Source organism: Triturus cristatus, chromosome 3_2 (assembly GCF_964204655.1).
Source record: "Triturus cristatus chromosome 3_2, aTriCri1.1, whole genome shotgun sequence".
Lineage (NCBI taxonomy): Eukaryota > Metazoa > Chordata > Amphibia > Caudata > Salamandridae > Triturus > Triturus cristatus.
The window spans coordinates 941,673,716-941,682,506 of record NC_140584.1 but is presented as its reverse complement, the minus strand read 5'-3'; the positions used below and the strand labels follow the sequence as shown (position 1 = coordinate 941,682,506).

Genomic DNA, 8,791 nt, shown 5'->3' with positions numbered 1-8,791 from the left:
GGAGGTATTTACATTTTCTGGCTACTCCCTTGCCTATGTGTGACTATTCTGTATTTGTTGTGTGCTTATGTGTGGGATATATACATCATGCATATTCCATTTTGAGTGACACCCAATTGCTACTAGTAATTGTAAATGTTTGCATGTTTTGTTTTAGGTGTAAGGTTTTAGGGAGAGCCTCATAGTGCCATGAGCTGTGCTTGAGATGTATATTGTGTTTGTAGCAATAGGCAAGGCGTCAAAAATAAACTATGTAATAGTGTATAGACAGTGCATTCTTTAATAAAGCTGCAGGGAAAAGCACCTTTGTGACTTCTGTCAGCTAGTGCAACTCTCTTCTAAGCCCCCCCTATAAGCAAAATCAGATTACATATTTTAAGTTCCACTTGCTGAAACACCTATAGTACGTTCCCTATGGTGGGTTCATCAAAGCAATCCTCCCTGTAGGTCACCTATGCGTGCCGCTTTACAACTCACAATGGCACTCAGATATGAGATGCTAGTAACAAAGTCTATCCGAGCAGATCTTTCTGACCACTTCTCTCACCAAACATGTTTGCTCAGGACCATGAGTTGTAAACAAAATATCAGACTGGACAACCCAATGCAGTAACCATAAAATAGATTATGATCATATTAAATAACACAGAAAGACCTGCACAGTTGCTAAAAGCTGCACGCATACCAAAAAAACGTGAACTGCACGATTGTCTCAACCTAATATAAACTTATTTTGACTAGTAATTAAGTGGTTGTCTATTTATTTACTTTTATACTATCGGGCAACTTCCTCTGATGTGTCTGTAAAACGTACCTTTTGTCCCGAAGTTTTGTCCTGAATTTTGACCCTCTGTCCTGAATTTTGACCCTCTGTCCTGAATTTTTAAACTTATCCTCCTGAATTTGCACCCATGCCAGTTGGTTACCCTAACATTACTACAAGGGGTAGACTGCAAGGCCCGTCCAGCCAGCCACGGACCGCTTGTCTGTCAGTCCTCAATTGAACCATCAGTTGCCCATTTGCTTCCTTATTTGTACAAGGTGAAAACATATAACCTGGATAAATAGAGGCTTCCCTGCTAAAATTGTGTGGTATTAGGCAAATGTTTCATTTCACCAAAACTCTTTTTGTCTTTTATTATCATGCATGAAAGAACATTCAAATATGTGAGTACAGGCTATCACTTTTAATAAGTATCACTCAGTGCAGTGCTATAATATGCCCTGTTAATGTCAAAGAACACACGTTAAAGAAATACACTTTTTTGAATTTTACGTGGTTTGTTTTATGATTTACAAAGCAAATAAGTTCAGGGCTCGGCTCCAGTACTCCGAAATGTCAAGCAGTTACCGCTCAGCACCGCCTCTCAGCCTATCCCTGCCAGAATCATGTGTGGAAGGAGCAGGGTTTGCAAGAGCCGCCACCAGCTATCACAAACCTCACAACATTTTCTACCAAGTCTATGACTAATAAACGCTACGTTACGTGCCAGCGAAGTCCAACACTCTCCAAACTCTCTGGCACCCGCCAACAGGTGCATTGTTAAGACAGTGTTTACACACCATAGAGGCACGTGTAAGACTCCACAGCCAATTATCTATTCGGAAGTCTATACAGCGCGCCAGATTGGCTAATGTGCCGACAACGCTCCAATCCTGTGTCTCCTTACACTTTACAAGTCATGGAATTGGTTGTCATCCGACCCGGAAGTACTGATATTAGTTATGGACAAAACGCGTCCGTAAAAAAGATCAATAACTGGCAGCTGACGTTCGGATAGTCTTTGTAAGTACTGGACACCTTATGTGTATATGGTCGTAGGCAATGAATGGAAATTATGTAGGTAAACGGAGGAACAATTAAAGGGCAGGTCTTTTCGCAGTTCAGTCCTCAGTGCCGAAAGAGTTCAGTATTTCTTGGTCAGTGATTTTGAAGAGATTTATGCATGTTATTAATTTCAAGTTTGGTAATGACTTGGTTTTGTGTTGGCTTTGTGAAATGGCGAGTTTATTTCTGTCAGATGGGGTGGTGTGGTGGTGCTGATGTGGTATTAATGGATAACGGTTTGAACAGTAGTTTTGAATTGCGATTCGAAAAGATTTTTGTTTCATGGGAGGGATACGTGTTAGCAGTCGGTTTGACTTTTCTTGATGATGTTGGTTGGCAGAGTGCTGAAGTGTGATTCTGTCTCTCATGGCAGGGAACTAGTGTTATGTATGGATTTTCAAGATGCTGTTTTTTCGCTCATCTTGAGCGACCACCTGCTGTTAGGCTTTGATTAAGCTGTGGCAGTTTTTAGGTCTCTTCAAGACCTGTTAGTTTGTGACAGTGAGCTCCGTCCATTGCTTACCATTGGTTGGCATAATTGTCACTCTCATTTGCTTGCTTCTTGATTGTCAGCTGTCTTAGGCTTTCTTCTACTTTGTTTGTTTTGTCCTCCCCTTGAGTATGGACGTTTTACTTGTGTCCTTCCTCCGATCATTTTCTAGGCACTTTTGTTTTCTGTGTGTTTAATCTCTCTATCAGAGTACGTCTTTTTTCAGCTGGCTCCCTTTATGTACCTCCCTCGTCCTTGTTCCCAGCCCCTTCATCACACCCTGTGTTATCCGCGTTGCCCCCTACTTGTCTCCCCACCCTCAGTGTTGCCTCTCACCTCCTATCCCTTCCTGTTTCCTTCTACCCTGCTATAAAACCAAAAATAAGCACTATTACTCGGCCAGCTATACCCGCATCATAGCACACCTTTTTTCATTCATGTTTTTGGGGAATAGGACCAACTTGCAGTTTCTTTTATCAAATCGGAAGGCTACCCGAACTTCTGAGCAATTGTATCCTCCTCAGTCACATTAAATGACGTCTTACCTTCCTGCCATTATCGTGCCACCTATTTGTGTTTCTGGATAACCTCTTTACTCTTTGCCTCATGTCTTTATCTTCCTCCAGCTCTCTCCATACTTTATGTGTTTTAATCAGTCATCAAGATTCTAATTTGGTTGCTAGCTTGGATCCTCAAATTATTGAAATTAAACTTCAACAACAGTAGTGGGAATGATTCTATACACCAATAACATGGCTTTCAAAGACTTCCTACAATCAATTTCTGATGTAATAGCCTGCTATATAGACCTCTTCGCAACTTTATTAAATAGCTGTGCTTTCCCAATCGCTTTGGGATGGTAATGTAAACCAGTTTAAGCTTAATTCTAATTTTCTTTAAAAAAACAATTCTGCATTTTTTGAGATGCGAATTGTGCTCCATTGCCAGGAACAATTTATTCTGGCAACCCCCCACTACAAACCACGTTTCTGAACTACTGTTCCACCTCTGAGGTTTCACTTCCTATCATGCAAATCTCAGGCCATTTCGAGTAATAGTCAATAAATATATCATGCAACTCCTTCTAGATCACCACATAGAATGACCAATCAAAAAGAAATCCTCATTCATCTATGACTCCACTGGTAACTCCATAGCATTTGTTAGAACACAAAATGATTTTGCTGGTTGATCACTTTTATTGAAAATGTAACAACTTTTCACCCAGCCATTTATCCTGGCATCCATTCCCAGCCACCAACCATTTGCCATCATTCAAACACAATTCAGTGTCACATTCAGTTGATGGCTTTTCGTCTAATTCAGTCATGTAATTAACTAGGTTTGCTGAAGGCCACATACTGTCAAAATGTTCTTTTCATTTGCATCTTCAAATATTTTATGCAAAGCAGGACACTTTTTTGCATTTGCAAGGTTATTGAAACTGCTATAGTTGTAAGAGATATCTCTACAATTACTGCTAACATTGCATCTCGGTTAAAACAAAATTAATACTACATGCAGCTCTGTTGTACACTATGTTCCCTTCATTACATGGCTACCTAAGTCATTTTTGAAAACATTTTTCCAACTGCGTTATGTATCTAACTTTGCTGATTGTGTCTGAAATGTTATCTCTGTCTCTGCCCACAGTCATTCTTGGATCCTTTTAGATTTGGTGTACCTCAATATCTTGTCCCTGTAGACTTGATCATACCTTATGTGTTCAAAAACACGTTTCAGTCATGGTTTTCTAAATGCCCATTGAATCTTCCTCTTTTTATTGCGAGGAGTAAAACTTTTAACACAGTTAATAAATACTTGGACACTATTTAAATTCCCTGGATTATCAAACTGTGGCAGATGTTAGCACTCTTTAAGTCCAAGGGTTTCATAATAGTGTTTTATCAGACATATCTTCATTTGAGAAGTAATCCCATCATCCTCCAATACTTCTGCAAGTGCCTCAAACATGTCGAGCCACCTCTTCCATTCTATGGGTGGCTCACAGGGTACTAAAAAAATGGTAGAGGGCTTGAATGTTGGATATTATGATTTAATACTATAACATTGGAAACATGGTCACCACAACTGAAGATGGATAAAAATTTGTCTCAGATCAGTTTAACGCAAATGACAGGTGTACCTAGACTATGACTAAGACTGGGCCCAAGTACTGTAACCCCATGTGACAGATCAGAGAGGCCAGAATAAAATTAAATCTTTTTAAACTAAAACAGAACTGGTATTGGACGCCGTATAATCTAAATAAAGCAGGGCTGACAAAAGACCTAAAATGCTGGTGATGCCGACATCCTAAATGTGGCTTAATATTCTGGAAGTGTCCAGCACTGACTAGATACTGGTAGTTAGTATGAAAAACTTTAAACAGCATTACAGACAATCCCAGAGTGGCGTCTATTAGACTTGCACTATTACATGAAACCAGTGACATACCTGCTATTAACACATCATCATGAGAGATGGTTACCACATCTTTGGCGTCAGGAAAAATATGCATATTGAAAGTCGATGGAGCATGCATGGGCTACTGGACCCAACCGTGGTGGTTCAAGGGCTTTCACGCTTAATTTCCCGGGGCCCGACCTACTATAAATCCTGAGCAACTGGGCCAAATACCCCTTCTGCACTTGACTCTCGATGGTAGCGGTGAATGAGCAGTCATTGGCTCCCTAGGGAGGAGGAGGTAGATACAGATTGGTGAATATGACTCATAACTCAAAGTACTCTCAGCAATGTCAATAAATCAGTCCGTGAGTAAAAACGTTATTCTTTACTCTTCAGTAACATAAAAATACTTCAGTACATAAAATCACATAAAAGAATAAACCATCACAATAAAGAAATGTGCAAAATAAAAATCTTAAAACATTCACAACAGCATTTCGTTTACACGGGATCCAGACCCACACTTTTCCAAAGTTTTAAAATCTGCCATATATAGGAGGCCATAGCACAAAAGACCAACGTATTATTCAATTATTGCCGAAATATTAGACCTGGTCAACACTGTCTTACATTTAACATTTTAAAAAGGGAGAGGACACCTTTTCTTCTTGGCAAATTATAACTTGCAATTCAACAAGTCTCACATTTACGCGAGTTTGCGCTATTTGCAATGTAAATGGCAATGCCTTTTATTTATGGTTTGGTTTTTGAAACCTAAATAAAAGGAAGTGTCATTTACAATGCCAATAGCTTAAACTGGCGTATATGCAAGACCTATTGCATTTCAAATGCTTGTTTTCCATTTGATCCTGGGCAAGTCAGTTTATATATGTCAAGGTATATAACTCTTTAAGTATGATGTATAAATCACTATAAGTGTGATATATAAGCCAATGGGCTCAATTTAGAGCAGGTGGTCACAGGACCTACTCCAGGAATGCGTTTGACCTACTCCAGGAATGCGTTTCTACAAGCTCATGGCTCTATTGTGAGATATGTGCACATATCCTTATGTCCTCATTGTGTATACAGGCTCGTGGCTCCAGAGTACAAGATATTCCCATACAGGCTCGTGGCTCCAGAGTGCGAGATATGCCCATACAGGCTCGTGGCTCCAGAGTGCGAGATATGCCCATACAGGCTCGTGGCTCCAGGGTGCGAGATATGCACATACAGGCTTGTGGCTCCAGGGTGCGAGATATGCCATACAGGCTCATGGCTCCATTGTGCTCATGGCTCCAGAGTGTTAGATGTGCCCGTACAGGCTCGTGGCTCCAGTGTGTAATATATGCCCATACAGGCTCATGGCTCCAGGGTGCGATATGCACCCATATCCTTATATCCTCAGCGTGCAACGGGTATACATACCGGCTCATGGCTTGAGAGTGTGGCATATGCCCATAAAGGCTTGTATCTCCAGAGTGTGAAATATGCCCATACAGGCTCATGGCTCCAGGGTGCGAGATATGCACATACAGGCTTGTGGCTCCAGGGTGTGAGATATTCCCATACAGGATGTTTGCTCCAGGGTGCAAAATATGCCCATACAGGCTCGTGGCTCCAGGGTGCAAGATATGCGCATACTGGCTGGTGGATCCAGGGTGCGAGATATGACCAAACAGGCTGGTGGCTCCAGGGTGCGATATATGCCCATACAGTTTTGTGGCTCCAGGGTGCGAGATATACTCATACAGGCTCATGGTCCAGGGTGCGATATGAGCACATATCCTTATGTCCTCAACGTGCAACGGGTATAGATACCGGCTCATGGCTTGAGAGTGCGGCATATGCCCATAAAGGCTTGTATCTCCAGTGTGTGCAATATGCCCATACAGGCTCATGGCTCCAGGGTGCGAGATATGCACATACAGGCTTGTGGCTCCAGGGTGCGAGATATGCACAGGGATGTGGAATTCCTATAGCCCGACACCCAGGACATATTGTTAGGGGTGAAGGGCAACACGTTTTTATGTGTATAGTGTCCTTGGGAGAAGTAGGCCCAACCCCCTGCAGCACAAACCCTTTGGCTGCCAGTTTTCAGTACCACATTATGGCTCAGGGAAGGGCACTGTCTGCAGTTAAGGTAATATTTTTGTCAATATGTTAATGAAGTTCACACTTGTATTTATGGTTCATTAATTATAAGCCTTTATTATTAGGGTGAGCGCTCTAAGTAAATGTTGTAAGCTCTGACTGCACTACTTACATTGGTTCCAGTATAAATGTGTACACACGTTTTTCAAAGTTCAGCAATATAAGGCTATGTATAGTGCTCCCAGAATGCTCTCTGATTTGATGCAAATATTTGCAGAAGCTTGACAGCAAGATTGATCATACTTTGCTTTCAAAATAAAATGTTGATAAAAAAAATGAAAGCAGGAAAAAAACATTTTGCTAAACTACTGTAAAATTTCAGGTACCATTTTGTTGCAGCATCATTTAGTAACGTTTTGATGCATGCTAGTATTTCCCCAAAATATTCAGAATGGAAAATCTGTGTAACCAGTTTCAATAAGATTATGGGAAACAAAAATAAACAAGAACTTGCAAAGCCTAATAGGTCTGAAATTGGTGGTCAACTTTTTAGTTTTGTCAATGTGTGACTTGTTTTGGCATGGTTTTTGTAAAACCTTATTGGTGTGGGAGCTGCCGGGCCCTCACCATTATAACAAACACTGGCAAAAGCAAAAATAGTTTTTGGTGTCAAAAACCACACACTGCCACAGTAGTTACTGGCACTGAACAAAACTACTTTGTGTGCTGATATGCTCTTTGTGAAAGAGCGGAATGCTGTCAGTCACAGTGAAGCCAGCCGATACAGAAAGAGAGACAGAATTTTAATAAACGCAAATGGTTATATTCAACGCCAGATGAAATTAGGGGCCCATTTATTAAAGAAAGTTTCAAAAGTGCACCCATGGTATATGTCCTTGCATTAAGTGCAGCTATACAGCTTTCGTGAATTCGCAAGAATTTACAGAAGTTGGACAAGAAATAGTAATCCTAGAAAATATTTCTGAACTGCATTTTAGCATGATCAAATATGCACGTATAGATTTGCTCATGTGAAAATCTAAGTGTTTGCAAGTTCACTTTCCCTCCAACCACTTTTTTCCCAACTCTGGAAGAAGGTTAATGTCTGCCAGGGTCAGGAGTAAATTTCCAACATTTCTCAGTATGGGAAAAGATTAGAGAATAGTTGTTGAAAACCCTTAAAACATGCAAGTTAGTAGGTGTGCACAGACTCAAAATGGCATTCTAACCATGGAACTATTGCTTACCACTACCTTCATCCCCAGTATGTAGATCTTCGGAAATGTGGCAACATAAGGGGATTGCAAGTATTCTATACTACTGTGGTATAAGCCCTGGCATAATCAGAGAGGCTATATCAGAACTCTTATATAATGAGATTGCCGCCATAGTTTGTCGCTGCACTACATGGCACCAAAGGGAAATGTGGATTTTGTTACAGGACAAATAGATTTATGAAGCAACCTGCCCCATGGACAAGTAGATATTTTATGAAATTCCACACCCCTGTATGCACATACATGCTCATGGCTCCAGGGTGTGAGATATGCTCATACAGGCTCATGGATCCAGGGTGCGAGATATGCCCATGCAGGTTTGTGGCTCCAGGGTGCGAGATATGCCCATATAGGCTTGTGATTCCAGGGTGCGAAATATGCCCATACAGGCTCATGGCTCTAGGGTGCAAGATATGCCCATACAGGCTTGTGGCTCCAGGGTGGGAGATGGACCATACAAGCCCATGGATACAGGGTGCAAGATATGCCCATAAAGGCTAGTGGCTCCAGGGTGGGGGCTGCAGTGTGCGGGATAAGCCTATAGAGGCTAGTGGCTCCAGGATGGGAGATATGACCATACAGGCTCATGGATCCAAGGTGCAAGATATGCCCAAACGGGTTCATGGCTCCAGGGTGCGAGATGTGCCTATATATTATGTTGGTTCCAAGGTGTGAGATATGCCCATACAGGCT

General features: G+C 41.4%; 1 protein-coding gene across 4 annotated transcripts in view; it reads left to right on the top strand.

The window, feature by feature from the left end:
- The first annotated feature begins 1,682 nt into the window (after positions 1 to 1,682).
- BCAS3 (BCAS3 microtubule associated cell migration factor) overlaps positions 1,683 to 8,791 on the top strand; it is a 3,636,180-nt gene continuing 3,629,071 nt past the window's right edge. For all 4 annotated transcript variants that reach the window (XM_085649432.1, XM_085649434.1, XM_085649433.1 and 1 more), the window contains exon 1: positions 1,683 to 1,786. The gene's annotated coding sequence lies outside the window, so the exon portion shown is untranslated. The remainder of the gene's footprint in view (positions 1,787 to 8,791) is intronic.